Source organism: Zootermopsis nevadensis, unplaced genomic scaffold (assembly GCF_977971745.1).
Source record: "Zootermopsis nevadensis isolate Lab colony 2312 unplaced genomic scaffold, Znev_1.0 Znev_ptg000011l, whole genome shotgun sequence".
In the NCBI taxonomy this organism is placed as follows: Eukaryota; Metazoa; Arthropoda; class Insecta; order Blattodea; family Termopsidae; genus Zootermopsis; species Zootermopsis nevadensis.
This window is the reverse complement of record NW_028259143.1, coordinates 5,127,987-5,145,930: the sequence shown is the minus strand read 5'-3', so window position 1 is coordinate 5,145,930 and position 17,944 is coordinate 5,127,987. Positions and strand designations below refer to the sequence as shown.

General features: G+C 37.3%; 2 protein-coding genes across 7 annotated transcripts in view; one reads left to right on the top strand and one right to left on the bottom strand.

Annotated features, from left to right (window-relative positions):
• The window catches only part of kek2 (leucine-rich repeat, immunoglobulin-like domain-containing kekkon 2 protein), a 403,862-nt gene that overhangs the window by 9,032 nt on the left and 376,886 nt on the right, over nucleotides 1-17,944 (bottom strand). The window lies entirely within an intron of this gene.
• The window catches only part of LOC110838884 (uncharacterized), a 224,089-nt gene that overhangs the window by 181,964 nt on the left and 24,181 nt on the right, over nucleotides 1-17,944 (top strand). The window lies entirely within an intron of this gene.

Genomic DNA, 17,944 nt, shown 5'->3' with positions numbered 1-17,944 from the left:
TTTCTATAGCAGCAAAGTATTACGTACCAATGTGTCAGCTAAGCAGGAGAGAGGGGCAGTATAGGCCTATGAAGCTGTAGTTACATTTTCATGTATGAATATAAAACGTGCACAGAATCTGCATTCATCAAAATCAGTATTCGTAATTCCAATAGAAGATATAAAAACCAATTATACACATGGAATTTTAACATTCTACATTTATTCCCATTACTCCAAGGTTTTAATTTGTCAGAAATAAAATTACTCCGAAAAAAAATTTACCAAGTCATTATAAGGCTTATAACATTTTTTTTCTATCACGTAATGCTAACAATAATCTAGCAGCTGAAGTTTTGAAATAATAAAGGTAAATCTCCCTTCTATTAAAACATCATACCATGATAGCATAATTGGGGCGTGGAGTTAATATTTGGTGCAATCGAGAGCGGAAGACTCCGGTGGCTCCAGAGCTAGTCTGGATATACCAACTAAGAAGGAAGTTCGTGTCCTCTGTGGACAACTGAGCTCCTGGAGTCCAGGCCGTAGTCATCCACTTGTCCGTTAAGAGAGAAATACAAATTTAAAATGAAGAAACAATGTTTAATATCTCAATATGATAATACTAAATCTAATGCCATATCTTTTATTTTGTGATGTTTTAATAAATACGTTATGTTAAATTCTCGATATTTCAATTCAAAGTAAAAAAATATAAAAAAATAATAATAAACTTGTCAAAAAAAACCTGTTTCCATTCACTTAAACATCTTAATACACTCTTCAGCTAACCAATATGTTACACCATCTGAGTCTTTTCTTTCGGTCTGATATGGGAATATTGAAAATACATCATAAACAATTATATTATTTTAACTGCCCGTAAAGGTTAATTTCGAAAAATAATTAAAAGAACTGAGAAACTGGGTTGAACATAAAAAGAACATTTCAAGTACAGATCTCGTAGATATTTCCATTTGGATACGAGATAAGTGAAAGGACAAATATTTGTTATAGAATATAAAATAAAATCACAGATGCAGGAAATATCATCCACACAGAATGAAAGATGATATATTATTAAAAACTTAGTATTTAATTGAAACATTATATTAGTATATTTTCTAATATGTGCCTCGTAATAAACTTCGGTCTCAGAATACAGATCAGTTATTTACTATCAGTGCGCTTCATCAAAAGCCAGAAAAACAATTTCAGATACAGCACAAGAGCAGAACACAGTAATAAATATAACGAAATAAAAAGAATCAGACCAGCAGAGTTAACAATCCGGTCCGTAAGCGTTTTCGCCATCTACGTATTAGGTACTTCGAAGTCCTTTCTGAAATTCCGAAGTTAAATTTGTCTTTCCATCTTCTCCTCATTGTTCTTATTATCTCTTTATTTGTTTTCTTGCATTCTCTCCATGTGTGTCGCCTTCTTATTTATTCATTACGTAATCTGTGTGTTAAAGACATTCCCAGAAGCGCGATACGTGTGTAGCATACATTGTCTGGGCAACCGACCAATCGTATGGCGTACAATTAATCAGTACATCACAGCAGAGAATAGTACGTACATACGCCCTAAGCGGGATTCGCTCGAGGATCATGTGATCGTCCTAAAATGATTTTGTAAATTGTAGTTAGCAGATCGTAAATAACAGATACCAAATCAATAATAAATATTAAAAAAAATTTATGGTTATGACATTTGGAGAAAATTACCAGGAATCTAATTCAACAACTGCCTTATTATTATAATCCAATCAGTGGAAGGTAACAAGACTGTTCACCCTTCATGATGGAAGAGTTGTTGTCCTAACCGTAATTCACCAAAAATCTGAAAGACCTATACTGGAATTATGTACCTGTTTGTATCCGGTTTGCAAGCACAATAGTCTTTTCCAAGTTTCATCATCTCACAAGACGTTCAATTAAAATAATGGTTCGAATATTTATTAAATTATTTCACAATGCTGCATTATGTTGACATGCATGGTGAGGTCACTGTGAATTATACTTCTGCAGAAACCGTCCTGGCTTATTTTCTGTTGCTATTCCAGCCTTTATTTGGAGGGACTGAGTAAGACCATGCACGACCTCTCTGAACAGCTCGGCCGATGACAGGATTTAAACCTACTTTACAAATGCAAACCAAAGTTGTTACTACTGCAACAAACGTCCTCCTCCTCGTCATTATTATTATTATTATTATTATTAATATTATTTTATCCCTTATGCTGTGTATGTAATTGGCCACCTGGCTTTTGATGAAGCTCACTAATATCAAAAGATTTAATTAATATGGAATAAAACGAAATATTATCGTAAATATTTGGCTGCTATTATGAATATTATTGGCAGATTACAGCATGGAGTCTGTGTATTGAAAAGAAAAAAAAATGTTACCAAATACGAGTAATAAAAGTCAGTAATAATTGGTTAAACAAATGTACTTGTGCAGTGCTCTGATATAAAGTGTTATTTTCAGATACCAAAAGTGAAATAAATGTCGCGTTTATGTGTCATTGACAGAAACCTTTAAACGTTTAAATTTATAATTGTCCGATTTTGCGGTATCTGCGTCTATACCTGCTGTATATTCCAACAGCCGATGCTGTACATAACTAAAAAAAATATCAGTGTTTTTCAACATCTGCCAGCGACGTCTTGTTGGTGACACAGACTATTGAAATTTAGAATCTCGGAAGCGACAGGAAAACTCGAGGGAGAAACGAACGTTGTATAATACAACGTGGATTTACCCGAATAATGTGGGCCACATTAGGGAACTATAACACTTTTCTTCGACCCATATACTCAGCTCTGCTTCGATCGCAAAGTAGAGTACTGTGTGGTTCATCATATATTTATTACATAAGTAACCGCTCAATATTTTAGAACTTATTAAACCTTAAGAAATACACTTAATAAATTCTTTATGTTGTAGGGGCATATATGTGTATAGGGAATTCGGACTTCAACATCAAATTTTAGCATAATATGTCACGTAGAATAAAATGTGTCTCATGCGAATACCAGAATAAAGTCTGCCGATAATCCAATCGTCTGACAGTTATACTTCGTTTTCCTTACATATTATAGTTTCTCTGGTTTGGATAAAATAAAATTAATTTCTCATTTAAACATAACAGCAAGCTTCGGACACTGTACTGTCTTACAACATAAATATAAAATGTTTAAGAGCATTCCAAACAAGGAAACTGGCTCTAACCGATGCCATGCGGCAAAGAAAATCCTTTAGAATCCAGAAAAAATAGAAAATTAACTTTGATATGATCATTAGATACATGCATATGCATAGGTATACATGTAAAGTACATAATTTAACGAATAATACAGTTTATACCGAACATGTAACCACGTTTCTTTAGATAGTATAATCGCGTCATATTGTGAATCAAATATTAAATTAATTATTCGGTTTTGTCCGTCTAATCACAATTATATTTAAAATTTACAAATAAGATAATTAAAATATCATTTTATGTTCCACATCGAATAATCGATTTACATTTGGAACGATTATTCGATGTGGAACATAAAATTATATTTTAATTATCTTATTTGTAAATTTTAAATATAATTGTGATTAGACGGACAAAACCGAATAATTAATTCACGTTTCTTTGTTAAATATGTAGGCTACAAAATATATTGAAACATTTGTACATAAACGTACACGAAGTTCTATTATAGCGTTCACGAAAGCTCTCAAATCGTCCTTCCTACAAGCCTGATAAATCCAGTCTAAACTTCCACATTGTATTTATTTAAAATTAATTTTAATATTATCCTCTGAAGCACTCATAAGCGTTATGATTACAGATGACAAAATTTTGTTTTGTAAATTATACGCATTTCATTAAACAAAGGCACACAAATTTGTATCCTGACATTTTAAACTTGAATGCCACTTAACTAATTTTTACACAGAATTCCATTAAACTCTATGACATACAAATTAATTACGGCACATAAATAACACGTTTGATATTTCATTACAGCTGTCATAAAATTATGTTCTCTGTTAATAAATCCACGTGCCTCTGTTATTTGCGTGTATGTGCTGTTATTTAAATAAGACTTCAAGCGAGACATGTTTTTCGATATCAATCGTAGATTTCATAAATCTAACATTTTTCATAGCATACGTAAAATTATATAAAAGTATATATGCTGCCAGAAATAACACTGAATTATTTGTAATAATTATAATATATACACAGTTATAAATAACATCCGTACAACTTTAAAGGAAATAGCTTAAGCCAGTATGAGACAAGCAGAGAATATATTGCGATAAAAATGGCGAACTTATAAAAGCAGAAGAGAGCTGTTATGGTAAAGAACTTCTACCGAAACAACGCACATAGGCGTAACTTGCCAACAGAAGGAACACGTGAACGCGGCCTATAAAAGAAAAGCTGCAGAAATGTAGTGATCTTATTTAAGAGTTCCCCTCATCTAATCCATACTATTCGGTTCTTCAGTTCCCGAATTTTTCTTATAGTTGTAAAAGTACGTGAGCCATATAAGAATGTTGGGAAATAACGTAACACATCGGTGGCTATTACTGTCTTCTGAAGACAAGCGAGAACGTGTTTTAACTGTAAACGGCGTTATCAGGGAACAGGGAAGCTACAATCAAGCTAAAGTGTTGGAGGGAAGAGATACTTCATAAATACTACCACTAATGTGAGCTGTAATGCTTGTTGAGTTTAAATGGGCTATTTACTTCACAAGACAAGGGTGGGTGGGGGGGGGGGTGGGGTTATACATGTACACATAAATACAAGGAAAGAACTTTTGATTCTGTAAGGCCCGTGGTAAATACATCATTGGAGACGTAAAAAGAAAATATTCATGGCCTATTTTATAAAATGTTTAAATCTTCGAAAAGGACATTTTAATTTAAGAGAGACTTAAACTTGAGTTTATACACGTCTTCAAATAAACTGTCCACTACAATCTTATCTAGAATTAAAGAAGTGACATATATTCAGAGGGAGCTTTGGAAAGGTGTGTATAGAAAATATTTGGACACAAGACGAAGAAATTAAAAGAAGGCTGAACAAAATTTCTATATAATGTGTAGGTTTTACTAAATAACACTAAGGTACGTAATCAAATCTAGAATAATGAGGGAGAATGGACATGTAGCATGCATACAATCATGTGACAATTTCATTGTAATCACCATTTTGTAGAAGTAGGTGTAGACAAAAGGATAATATTAAAATGGATATGAGGGTGCGGACTGGATTTATTTGGCTCAGGATAAAGACCTGTGGTGAAATCTTGTGAACATGGCGATGAACTTTTGGTTTAGTAAAGAAATGAATCATTACTATCTAAAGTATAGTATGTATGCTTTATGGGGTCAGTTACTGGTCGTTAAAAATGAGTGAACTACCTAACATTCATTTTTTTTTTTCTCGAAAATATGTTTTATCGGTGAATACATTTTTCGTGTGTCACACAACATTAGTTTTAAGCAGTAAAAATGGTACATAAATACATGCCACTTTTTGGTTATCAAATACCACCAATGAAACTATTAATATGGTAAAAACACGTCCAAAGAATGATAGACAACAAGTGCTAAATTGGATAGCCAAGAATTAGAAGGTTGGTGCATGGACACAGAAGAATGTTGGCTGGGAATCGGAATAAGTTATTGATGTAAAGAAAGCCTACACATACAATGAACTGACAGAATAAAGAATTGATTGAATAATTCATAATAGTGCGTGTGTGTATATTGAACTGATAATTTCATCTTTTTCCATACACTCCTATATATTTACGTCAGAAAACGACAGTTTGTACATAGAAGATTAACTTCGAAAAGAAAAACATATTTAATTTTTCTTTCAGATTCAAGACAAATTAATTTTCAGAACCACTGAGATGCTTAAACAAAAAATGATTAATTTACACAATACCTTTTAATTTGAATGATCTAGCTCGACTAATTTAAGGTGATTAAAAATTAGATAACAATTCGTTTTCAGGCATAATAACACGCATTATTACCTTTCTAAATGATAAATTAACCAATAGAAACTAATTGGCAATAGGAATTAGGTTCTAAAGTTCTTCCATCCGGGAAATCTGAATGGAGTGAGAAGTTCAACGAATTGTATGAACTATCAAGGAATGTAAGCCTTCGTTTGGAAATAGCATTCATTATATGAAAGAGAGGAATTTAATTTCAAGCTATATATCTACAGCGCCACAAAGCGAAGCATTCTAATCAGAATTCGTTCCATCTTGTCGCTCTGAAGCATTTAAAGTCTTTCTTGACACAATAATTCAGAAAAGAAAGCAAGTGTAGAGGTGTTCTTTTAACAAGAACGCATGTTTTGCTAAACTTTTGAACAGAATATTAATATAAAATGATTAGAAGTTTTATGTCTGTGCTAAGCTCGTGTACTTGAATTGGTGACTCACGTTTAAAGGCAACTTTAGCAATGCTGCTTTATGGTACAGAACATTACATTCTCAGCTTGATACACCTGTAAGTTATAAGTTTACGAGGTGCGATCTGAAAGTTTCGAGACTGTGTCAATAGCGGACGAACCGGATGTAGTACGAGCTTCTGCCGCTAGGGGGTGCGGCCTACATTCATAGTGAATCAGTGTGCCAGCCGGCATCATCGAATTAGCATTTCTTTCTTAGTTACGGGCGTTTTGGTAGTGCATTACACCGACCCTCCTGCGATTTCGGAATGGCGTGTGCATCAAATTTTGCCAAAGACTCGCCAAAACGGCTACGGAAACCTATGAAATGCTAAAGCAAGCATTTGGGGAGTCCGCAATGGGTCGTGCACAAACTTTTGTGTGGCATTCACGTTTTAAAAATGGCCGAACCTCTGTCGATGATGACGAGCGTTCTGGACGACCATCTTCGAGCACAACGCCCGAATATGTTACGAAGATTCGGCAGGCCATTCACGAAAATCGACGTCGTACCATCAACGACTTGTGCGACATTGTTGGGATAGGCTATGGGACCTGTCAGCTGATTCTAAAGGAAGAACTCCACATGCGACGCATCATGACAACGCGCCAGCGCACACCGCCCTCAAAGTTCGGCAGTTTTTGGCCTCAAACACCGTTGCCGTCATCCCGCACCCTCCTTATTCGCCGGATTTAGCTTCGTGTGACTTCTTCCTCTTCCCAAAGATGAAAATTCAGCTAAAGGGAAGGAGATTTGTGACGATAGAAGAGATTCAGGCAGAATCGCAGATGGTGCTTGACAGGCTGACAAAGAAAGATTTCCAGGGATGCTTCCAGGCTTGGCAGCGGCGCTGAGATCGTTGTGTTCACTCCCAGGGGAACTACTTCGAGGGTGATGGATGAATTTAATACCTGAGATAAGTGTACGGGTTGTTATAGGCGCAGTCTAGAAACTTTCCGATCGCACCTCGTCCATACAAAAATATCAAATATACAAATTTATATATTAAATTGAAAGTAGTAGTATAAGAAGTGGGAAATATCAATTTCTTCTCATTTGTAAACTGTTGAAGTTTGACAGCTGATACTGGTAAAGTGTCGTTCAATACATGCAGAATAATTCCTCATATTTAAAACACGTGCTGAATTTTTGTAACCCAAATAAATATCTTGATTAATTTGGATTCTTGGGAAAAAATGGTCCATTAAATGTTTAATCATGTTCATGTGGCATTGTGTTGGTGCCCAAGGGGGAGGGGGTAAAATGAGGAAAAGTAAAACTTTTAATGTGGTTAAGGAGCACACCACAAACACGTAAGAAGCAGTGGAGAAGATGTTCCATGCATTCTTAACCTAGAAACGGCAGGCAGGTGCCATAATAAGTGAATTTCTTTAGAAGGTCAGCTTCTATTATCTTCTCAATATTTCACAGTCATTTTAATAATGTATCTATACTCGTTGACTATTTATGTTTAAAAATTACGCGTAAACACATAATTACTTATTTAGAAGTTCACGTTATGTCACTCATTCACTCAACTTCTCCAAACCACTGAATTTATTACAGACGTATGTGCAGTGAGATAAATTTCAGCCTGCCTTTGTGTTATGCAAAATCCTGCTTAACGGATCTGTGGCGCGTACCTCCTGAATGAAATGTGTTACCTGCGGTCTTTCTTGAGCACGTATTGCTGCTAGGGCGACGGATGTGCTAAGCTTAATCAGCCATGGTAAGAAGTTCATTGTCTGCGTTTCCGTTACTTTATATGCATGTTAGTTGCAGAGTAGTGTACAGTGTACAATGAGAAAACCAAGACCCATCACTCTTTGAAACCAGTTTATTTAATCACTGAAATATCGACAAATATTAACAGAGTGTGTACAGAACAAATGATTTATAAACAGGAAAACACACACGTTAGCTTCTGATGTTACGGTACTGAACTAATATCAACAATTTTACCAGCTGTTTTGTATGGGTGTAAAATGGGGCTGCGCTACAAGGTGCTCGGAAGGACTCACGCGACCCTCGGTTACCTTTTTGGCTATTTATTCGAGGTCTTTGTTATACGCACAGAAAATATCAGATTATACAGGCGATCATTACCAAAATATCGATACATCTTACCCGTCCATGAATTACCCTGATGATGGAGGCAGTATAACCTCTGAAACGTTGGTAAACATCTACCAGACTACACGGCGCAACAACCCAGAAGACAGAAATCTTCATACTCATCGCTCTGATGACGGAGGCAGTATGACCTCTGAAACGTTGGTGGACATCGACCAGACTACACAGCGCAACAACCCAGAAGACAGAAATCTTCATACTCTGATGACGGAGGCAGTATGACCTCTGAAACGTTGGTGGACATCGACAAGACTACACAGCGCAACAACCCAGAAGACAGAAATCTTCATACTCTGATGACGGAGGCAGTATGACCTCTGAAACGTTGGTAAACATCGACCAGACTACACAGCGCAACATCCCAGAAGACAGAAATCTTCATACTCTGATGACGGAGGCAGTATGACCTCTAAAACGTTGGTGGACATCGACAAGACTACACAGCGCAACGACGGAGGTAGTATGACCTCCGAAACGTTGGTAAACATCGACCAGACTACACAGCGCAACATCCCAGAAGACAGAAATCTTCATACTCTGATGACGGAGGCAGTATGACCTCTGAAACGTTGGTGGACATCGACAAGACTACACAGCGCAACAACCCAGAAGACAGAAATCTTCATACTCATCGCCCTGATGACGGAGGCAGTATGACCTCTGAAACGTTGGTAAACATCGACCAGACTACACAGCGCAATAACCCAGAAGACAGAAATCTTCATACTCATCGCCCTGATGACGGAGGCAGTATGACCTCTGAAACGTTGGTAAACATCGACCAGACTACACAGCGCAACAACTCAGAAGACAGAAATCTTCATACTCATATGACGGAGGCAGTATGACCTCTGAAACGTTGGTAAACATCTACCAGACTACACGGCGCAACAACCCAGAAGACAGAAATCTTCATACTCTGATGACGGAGGCAGTATTACCTCTGAAACGTTGCTAAACATCGACCAGACTACACGGCGCAACAACCCAGAAGACAGAAATCTTAACATCGTTATTTATCCTGTATGTCACATTTGACCAAGTTATTAAAATCAGAGGTTTATAAAGATCGAGAATTAAGATACAATGGGAGAGACAAGGCTACATACAGAATTTGATGTGCGAACAACTTAGAAGCCGTCTAATTCGAAAAGTGAGAAAGTGTAAGGATTGCATTAAGATAAAGCGTTTCGAAGTGGATTGTGAGTAGGCGAGTTGAATGGAATTGAATCAAGAACATACAGAATGATCGGCTATGGCATTAGAAATGCCGAGACTCCTAGTTCCACTGCCGTAGTGTTAGAGGGCTATTTTGTTGATATAGTCCCCTCGGGCAATCTTCCACGTGAATTCGAAGTAGAAGACCGATGTTTCGTAGACATTTTCTGTCTCCATCACCGGGGAATAACAATATCATTCCCTCGGAAGATCTCTGAAACGTCGAACCTCTCTGCCGAATTGACACATCTGATCTCCCAATACGATTTCATTACTTTTAGTTTTCATGAAAGCTTCAAGTCTTACGTGTTGTTTAGTTACTTAATTTTTACTTTATCTTACTTACGTTTGCACACTCAGTATTTATCCTTCGAACTACTGCTACAAAGTTCATTGTGGTGTGTGTTTTAAGGTGCGAAAGAGACTTTAATTATATTCAGTGGTTATCATAAATTTCTTGTGTAGTATTCTGAAAATTTTTATCACAATATAGATCTATGAAACTCCATTAACAGACGTGCCACAATAATATCACGAGTTACACTAAACCAGCTACGTACCTCAGTCTCACAGATTCACTATTTGTATTCATTCATTAAGATTTTAAGAGGCGCTACCTAACGCACTGATTATACACAACGTATTTAAAGTTCCAAACAAATGAGCGGCTTTTAACGCAGTAACTAAATAAATCCACACATAAATAGGATTGTGAAGAAGTTGCTCGTAGCAATTCCTGTTACAGACTACGAACAATTCGTTCTCATATGCGAGACTGCAACGTTGTTTACACATAATAACGTCACAACGTCCCCAAGCGAACGACACTGACATGTCTTGACAGAATAGACACGTCATTATATGTGAGTTAACGCTATGAAGCACGAAGTTGGCCCAAATGGAAATTACATATTCGGTTCTTACCTCAAAGAAAACACAACACTCATGCATTACAAAACCATTGAATTATCTAATGACTAGCTTTATAATTTAAACTACTCACAGCATATTATTAGGGTAATCAAATCGAGGACACTGGGATGGGTGAGACGTGTAGTATGCATGGGAGAAAAGTTGAATGTCTGCAATATCTTTTTGAAAATCCAGAATGGAAGAGACAACATGGAGGGACTTGGCGAAGATGGACGCTGTGTTTTTGGCGCTAGGAATACGGGTCTAGTTCTCTGTAAATTCTGACACACTATGGAGGGAAAGTTACTTTGCATTCCCGTTATATTTACGTACAGGGAACAGAAGACTGACTCTCATTTATAACCCCAATATAACATAAACGGCCAGGTTTTAGAACAAAGAATTACGACGCAGAGAATTATAACCGGAATTAAAAGTGTCCTCAGTCCCGACTTTAATTAATAGCGACAATTAAAACGTTTGCGGAGGTGAGAAGCGCCGGTTGAAGGACAAAAAATTTGGCTATCCTGAAATGTCTAATCCAGCTCACGGATCTACGAAAGGGTAAATGTCCTGCCTCCTTTTCTATTTTCATAGACGCCACACACAATTACTGGTGTCGCGGATTACTATGAAAGTACCCATAATCCCTTACACTACAGTATTTCATTAGTCTGTAGTTGTGTATACAGGACTATATTTTTTATCAGAATAACATACAGTTATACATTGGAAAACACACAGTTGTTGTATCATCCAATAAGGAATGAAAAAATAACGAGATTTAGCTTCTCACGGCAACGGCATGTAAAAGTTTGTCGACGTTTCGGAGCTGCGTGTTACCTCCATCGTCAGGGTAAAGTCCAAAGTCATAACTGAAGTATGATTTATACTTTACAGAATATATTTCATATTACTTATAATACAGAAAAACTATCACGACAGCCCTAAGTTCATAAATATATACAATCGTAAAAATCAATAAATATGATTTTAAGAACTTTTCAAAAAGTGTTCAAGTGTCATGAACGTTCAGGACGTGTGCCATTTTACCCTGCCACTGACGATAATGTCCCCCTGAAAACTCACATTCATTCAGAATGTCGAGACGACATTATATATTAAGTCTCGACATGAGATAATCCAGCTGGGGACATTCACAGTCATGGGAAATTACGTCACAGTATCTGTCCTCGGGCCGAATGCAATGTGTGCTATCAAGTTCTTTCACTTTACAACTGCGGATTGGTCTTGCATTACCCCAAAGGTCCAACCAATGAGATAACTGAGGTGGAACACACATTCCATCTGTTTGCTTGCAGTATTACTAGAAACACGTTACCAGGTTAATAATGTGTATTATTATCATCATTGCATAAAAGAATCCTTGCTCGTTATTATGATTTAACATGAAGCCACTTAAAATTTCAGACACTTTGTTCCAGACGCCTTCAAGAGTAAAATAAATTGCTACTTCATGATCGAAATTGGAGGTTTACTAAGCGGGTTCCTTGTCATCATGGCGTCCTCATGTTGTTAATGGTACAGAGGCTTTCCAGATGTGACGGGCAGCTGCAAATATATTGAACAAGCAGTCGCGGATAGCCGACAAGGGGTATCTCTTTAAGGATTTGTAGAGGGCACAGGGCCTCGGATGTGGTTCACATCTTGTCTTCTTGTTCTGGTTAGGAACTTAGTAGGTATGCTTCTGCTTAGGCTAATGGACTTGCGGGTCTCATGAAAGGCATTCTGAACACCAGCTTCTGAAGAATTAACTATACTTGATGGAATTAGTTGTTTATCAGTTTGAAAAAAAAAATGTGTTAATGGCCATGGTATCCGGTTCGTGCCCTCAATCGAAATTTCTAATAAACTTCCTTCGACTTAAACGTGACTTGAAAGCAGTTCTTAATTTTCTTTCGCCTCGCTGCGATATTGCAAAGTAATTGTGGAAACAGTGCCTCTGATGGCCCCAGTTGTGCACCCCTGTGCAATCTCATTAGCCGGTACGTGGTGGTTGTTCTTCAAGAGCAGACAGCCCAGCGCAGCGGGAGAACAGAGTGGGTTGTAGGGTGAAGAGCTGATGGGGAGCAGTGCGCCCCGGCACGAGACAAATCGAGACTTGAGACCTCTCTGCGTCCCTTTAAAAATGTTTCATGTCACAGTTTCTTTGGGATTCAAAGCCATGTGACGTGTACGTGTTTTACATTCCTACAGAGCAGATGCTGATGTCTCTAGCATACTGTATCTCGTCTACCTACAGCAAGCATATCAGCTGAATACACGTTACTCCACCCATCCCATTTAGAATGACCATATACACAGCTCCCTCTGCATCTGATACAGCGGTTCGATTCCTCACTATGTGCTTCGAATAAGAGAATATATGAAAAGGTTCCACAAAATTATGTTCAACAAGGGAAGAACGTTTTACTCCAATCCCTAGCACATAATATTGCCCATGTCAGTTCCTTCTTATTTTACTCACATCAGTGGTTAAAGTAAGAAGAAATACAGAAAAGAAACATTTGCTGAAATATTATATCGAGGGTATTATACCAGAAGGGCGTATCAACACATTTGTAAATCGGAGATATTTGATCTACCAACCATAAAATTGTAGATGTACTACAGATGTCATACGAAATTCATAAACTCACCCTGTGGACAAAGCTGAGCCTTACCCTGAAGTTTGTGAAACGTGGTATATACAATTACCAGCGGGCTTCCAAATGCTCATGCATTGATCTGGATGAATTACCACATAATCAGTTTCCTATAACGGAAATGGACCGGAAGAGACTCTAGGCTACTGGACCTGTGTTTCACGGTGACACATCGGCGAATAAGATTTAAAGCTGTAAAGTTCGAAGCAACAGAACAACTTTCACCACATTCATTAATGTAACTGGAAGAGAGAGGGTGTTCTTGGCTGTGTTCCCAATTACAGAAGCCTCAACGTTATTCCAGACAGTTAGAGGCAAATGAAAATAAGCCAAACATCAAAGTTCGGATTTCTTATTATCGTTCTTTCATACATAAATATTTCCGACGTTCAAACATTTAATGCAGAAGTCCGAAACTCGGTAGATTTCTTTTTTATTCCTACTATTAATTCTTTCTTTAAGCTTTTATTAAGTAAGTGAGTCAACTTACATCCACATGTCTCCAAATAAAGACATCTCATTTATTTATTTATTTATTTACTTTTAATTTATTTAACAATGTTGCCAGCAGCTAAGATTTCACAGCGCCGAATGATAAATATGAAATAATGAATTAGAAGAAAAGTGTAAGAATTCGATCGTGGCCTAAATTGAGGCACTATATCGTGATTTACCTGGACGGACTGATAAATATCACAAAAGCAAACCTCTCTGGATAGCCAATCCACGGATCAACATTTGAACACGATCTGTGGAATACGAAACACGTACATGCCCAAGGCGTAGATGTGGGTGATGTTAAGATGTGTCTTAAAAAGAGGGCGTGTGAGTGTGGAGTGCATTCACGTGGCTCAAGACAGGCTCTTGTTAACGCAGTAATGCACTTCGGTATCCGTGTTGTACACGGCCTCTACCGGACCCTTTGTCCATCCCCCAGATTATATGCGATAGTGGATCGGCGATGAAATGACACTGACAGGAGAAAACCGAAGGACTCGAGAAAAATCTGTCCCAATGCCACCTTGTCCAATACAAATCTCATATGAACTGGGCGCGAACCCGGTTCTTTTTGTCAGAAGCCGGCGACTAACTTCCTGAGGTGGGGCACAGCGAATACTAAACCCTGAGATACAATGAAAGGCAAGAAATCGGTTACTTTAGCGATTATCAGCTTCTGGAGATAGATTCTACAGCATCGAGTTTATTAGTGTAAGACTTGAGGTTCTCACAGCGGTGAGTATGAAGATATCCGTCTTCTGGGTTATTGCGCTGTGTAGTCTGGTCGATGTTAACCAACGTTTCAGAGGTCATACTGCCTCCGTCATCAGGGCGATTCTTAGTATGAAGATTTCTGCCTTCTGGGTTGTTGCGCTGTGTAGTCTGGTCGATGTTAACCAACGTTTCAGAGGTCAGACTACACAGCGCAACAACCCAGAAGACGGATATCTTCGAGTTTATTAGTGTTTAATATTAGGAGCTGCGACATGGCATTTCCGGAATCAATATTTTTCTTACTGTCCACTGAACTAATCTGAACTCATATCGGTTCCGTGATAATGTTGTATTTTTTTAAACTGCTTTTGTCGTAGTAACAGAAAAAAATATTAATATTTTATTAAATGTCTTATTAGCAGCTCTGGTCTTCCAAATACGTATTTCCCCTTGGGAATCATCTATATCGTTGATATGTAAAGAACACAAATGATACATAACAGTCAGACGCAGGAGACTTTATGGACCTATTAACATTCTGTTCTCGTTGCAAAGATCAGTCTGTAGCTTGTGGTGATAAGAGATTCAGATACACGAGATATGCAACACCAAACACAATCGATCAACCAATTTTACTGAAGTGTCAGACAGAAAAGAAAATTGTGCAAGAAAGTGAGAGATGAAAGATGGCAAAAACAAAAAGTTATCACAGCATCCGGTCTGCTGGAACGTGCGTGCGTGCGTGCGTGTGTGTGTGTGGGGGGGGTTGATGTGTGAGGGAGGGTCAGTCTGGGAGAGGTTCGTGGTGAATTCCCCTCCGATCTAACCGACAAAATGATTGATGAAAATGTGGAAAACACAACTCGTTCTAGATTGGAATATAATCCACCCTGCCGTGTGTCTGACGTGCGAATACCACAAGAGCAAATATCTAACCAGAGCTTTTTATCAGCTTTTTTGTATATAACAAAAGTTACTTTAATAAAGAAAAATCCTTCTCGTCTCTATTATACGGTCACCATTTTTCATGTCAATCCACACTAAATTAATTTAAAAAGTCCAGAATCGTCTCTTATGCTGCACCAAGTCTTGAACGCAAGCCAGCTCCACCCACCAGAACGAATTTCAGGCTTCTCCATGCCGATCCACACATCCTTAAGCCTCTAAGCTCATCCGTATTTACTGAACGCAATTCGCTGATGGCTTTCGACAAAACTGAAAATTGTAAAATACTTCTAGAGTCAAAAATGATACTCAACACATTTATTTTAGTATAACAACGTGAGGTTTTGTTAAATGCTATAGGAAAAATTTGCAAAACGTACGTAAATATCAAATAATACAACACAAAATACGTTTTACTTCTACTTGCATCAATGCCCCCATCATCAGGGCGTCGACGCCCTGAGATGGTCCTTGAAACGTCGGCGAATTTTAACCATCTGACAAGGCTGATAACTAGAGAGGATTTTATTAACCTCCATCTTGCCGTAGATGGGAAAGACTAAATTTAACAGAAGTACGACTTAATGTTACAGATAGGCGTGTGTATATTTTGACCTCGAGATTCTATATAGGAGACAGGAACAATAGCCGAATTAATCGACCATTAACTTCCTCGTGAACGTAATTTCGATTTGTAGCTATCGACAGCAACTTGGACACGTCAAACAATTTATTTTCTAACCTTATATTATCACTTCATCCTGCAATCTGACAGCTGACTTAAAATATGTCAACATTACCTTGCTCCTCTTAGGGTACAATGCACCCTTGTGAGTTAGAAGGAAGATAGGAAAATCAGGTAGTCTCTCTTTTTATAAATTTATCACCGTGTATGACAGTTTGTTAATGTGCAGCACACTGCAGCTGTACCGATGTCAAGCGACATTTTGGATACAGGGCACAGTAGACTTTAACCGCTTCAGTGAATTTTGTGTAAGTACTCACCTGGCATCCGAGATGTAACGTCAAGCGCTGGAGATTTTAAAATTAGAGCCTCTAGCGATGAGTGCAGAGGGAAGCCGAGTGGCTAATGCAATTGGGTGACCGGTTGAATGAAAGTAAAGATTGCCAGTGAGCCATTTGCTACACGAAAAAGGTGCTTATGTACTCTTTTGATGGATAACTATTTTTACATCGCTTCTACCAGCAAAGGAAAATGTTGTGGACACCTTAGTATTTATATATAACTTATAACTATTAAAGAGGTGTTTCAAAGGACACCAAAATTATCAATACGCAAAATTATCATTATATTCTGACAAAATGTAGTAACAACCTGAGGGGAACTTTTAATTATGAGTCTACAAATGTCAGCGTTTACCTCAAGTAAATTTACAGAAGATAAATATTACTAAATAGTCTGTATATAACACCTTTAAATTTCATAGTTATAGTAAAATAAAAGTTAAGAGGGGGGATTTTAGTTTCAAAATGTGTTTAAATTTTTATTACTTCATAACACTGAATATTATGTGTTCATTATTCTTTAAAAATTTAGAGCAGAATTGGAACTATATGTATTAACCTGCATTAAAATGAAATAACTGTATTTTGACTACAGAATGTACTTACGGTTTTCATGTAATATTCAGAATAAACAGTGATTATTACTGCGAAAGGCACTAACCAAATTTATGTTTATAATATAAATGCGGTGTGTTTTATTTGATGTAGGAAATGGAATTTTATGTATTAAGTAGAAGAGATCCCGTGCTTCAAATGCTTATCATGTAATATTAATGTATCTTATATCATCACAACTGTATAAGAGTAGGAAATTACACTTCGCATACGTGACAAATTAATTAAGTAGACACAGACATTTAAATAATTGATTAAATTTCAAAATAGCATCTGATGTAAAAGCAACATTGTGATTAGTTAAAATAACAAGAAATAGTGAAGACGAATAACATAAGAAGAAAACACAATCTTAGGAAAGAAAGAGGAACCAAAAAAACTGGGTTATATTGAAGATCCGAACGAAGCAAGGGGTTTCTAGCCGCCATGGCCAGTGAGTATGTTCTTTGGACATAGATTGATAGCTCACTGGCGGAATTCCAGAAGTACTTCACTTTCGCTTAAATCCAGCCAGCCAACATTTACTCACAAGAGAGCTACACTGTTAAAATGAACACTGGCCACAACAAATCCAGTACATGCAACATGAAACGAAAACAATCTGTCTTGAAGCCAGCTCCCTTTGTAATACATTGCGAATAGCAAATAAATTCAGCTGGAAACAAATGTAAATACTACCGGATGTTCTGAAATAAGCTGCGACATTTTCGAGTAAAATGTTTCTAAAATTGTGGTGCATTGCAGACAAGT